The sequence below is a fragment of the Cucurbita maxima genome, unplaced genomic scaffold, assembly GCF_002738345.1.
Source record: "Cucurbita maxima cultivar Rimu unplaced genomic scaffold, Cmax_1.0 Cma_Scf00015, whole genome shotgun sequence".
In the NCBI taxonomy this organism is placed as follows: Eukaryota; Viridiplantae; Streptophyta; class Magnoliopsida; order Cucurbitales; family Cucurbitaceae; genus Cucurbita; species Cucurbita maxima.
Window position 1 is genome coordinate 1,278,407 of NW_019272031.1, and position 2,353 is coordinate 1,280,759.

Genomic DNA, 2,353 nt, shown 5'->3' on the forward strand with positions numbered 1-2,353 from the left:
TATTTAAATATTTGCTTGAACTGTTAATTTAGGATTGTGGTATGTTGAATTTAAATTGATAGGATATTATGATGTGGATTTTGATGGAAGCTTACTTGATTGTAAAAAGACGGGTGTAACTTGTCAATTTCTTGGTAGTTACTTAGTTTCTTGGTTTAGTAAAAAGTAAAATTCGGATGCCTTATATACTACCGAAGCATAATATATTGGAGTTGCTAGTTGTTGTGCTCAAATTCTTTGGATGAAACAAATTCTTTGTGAGTTTGAATTAAAATTTGATAGTGTGCCTCTATTTTGTGATAATACAAATGCTATTTATTCATCATTTTAGAACTAAAAATATTGACATTAGACATCCTTCTATTAGAGAGTAGGTGCAAAATAGACATATTATTCTTGATTTTGTAAATTCTAATAATCAACTAGCCAATATTTTCACGTTGAATGAAGATTTTTTTTTGTAAAAATAGGCTTGAGCTTGAAATTATTTGTGATATATCTTGAATCTTATATTATTTTTTATAATTTTTGAAGGCATGTTCTTCGGGAGCCATTCATTCTTAATTTATTATTTTTCAATGGTTAGTTTCTAAGATTACAAAGGCGAGAAAATTAAAAACAATGTGTAAGTGTGTTGTTTTATAATTTATGAATCACTTCGTTGTTGTGATGTTTGATAATTTATTAAGTCAATAATGTAAGGGGAGAATTTGCTGTGGAATGAATTTCTAGTATGAAATTTATGATGATATATTAGCATGTATTGATATTATTACATGAACATGTGTATTTCTTAGTTTTTATGAATTCTTCGTGAAATGGTTTGTCGTCATCAACAAGGAGATTGTTGGCTTTTGGCCATTAATCTCATTTTAATTAATTTTAATCAATTAATAAAGTTTATTATATATTAATTAATTCGTTTTAGATCTTAGGTGGAAAAACGTCAGAGAGAGAGAGGAGTTTAAGGGCGTTAGGAAGAGAGAAAAAAAAAAGATGGAGGATCGAGGGAGTCAGGTGAGGAAGAAAGGATCCATGGGTCGAAATCGGGTCAGACCTACGAGTCTGCAGCCACTATATGCACACGACAAGAAGTCCATCTACAACCCACGAACATTATGTTAATTTAAGTTAGGAAGTAGAATTATCGAAGGGATTAGGTGAATATTTCTAATATGGTGGAGTGCCTCCATGTTGATTGAACAAACTTTAAGAGACGAAGTCAAGCCAATGTCAGAAATAAGATAGAAGTTCGGTTAAGGTCAACCAAGTAAGTGACTATACTTTAAGTTTGGTTGGAAAAATTGCTTTATATATGATGACACGTTCCCAATGGTTCTACAGGTGTAATATGTGTGATATGTTGGTATGTTTGATGTTACAATATGTATCTCTATATACATTATGTGATGAGATGCCATGATGTACGGCAAGAGGTCGGAACACTATTTCCAGAAGAGAGAAAGGGCAGACAGAAGGATGTGTGAATCCGGCATGGAAGACGACGAGATTTGGGACAGATTTGACATGGACTCGGGCAACAAATCATAACAGCCAGCTCACAGCCCAACTTTCCATTTGATCTAGAGATCCATTTGAAATCCGCGGCCTAAATTAGGTATATCCCACGAAGCCAGGAACCTAGGACCAAACAATCACAGACGCTACCCACACAGCTCTGCCCATAATTATTATACGTGACCCGCGACGCCAAGAATCTAATCTGCAGTCTGCGCTTCGACCGAATCGCAACCTGCACGCTCTGGCTCACTATCGACCATGTCTTATTCCTGGCCATGGGCTCACTCGGCTCGGTTTCGCTAGCCTCTAACGGCTGGAAAAAAGTCATTCGATCTGGGTTAGATGTTTTAAGAACGATTTCAATGTTTTTGACCCTTTCGAAGTTGAATTTGACCTTATTTAAGGGAAATTAAGGTGGGTACCTGTTAAGAAATAGAAATAGAAAATAGAACTGGAAAAGTGTATGATCTTCATTCAGGTTTACCACGTTTAAATAGATACAAACTATTAACTAATACCTAAAAATAGAAAAAAATAATATATCTAACTAAATCTTGTAAATAAATAAAATATACGATTAATCAAATTTATACTAACAACTCCCTAAATATCTGAGATATATTCTAACTAATATATCTCCAAAATATTCTCTCAATACTCCCCTTCAAGTTGGAGAGTGTATGTCGATCACACCCAACTTGTCCTTCAAAAGATCAAATTGCTGTCTTCCCAGAGCTTTAGTAAAAACATCTGCCAATTGCATTTTGGTCGAAATATAACATGGTTTGATGATTCCAGCTTGTAACTTTTCTCGAACTATATGACAATCTAT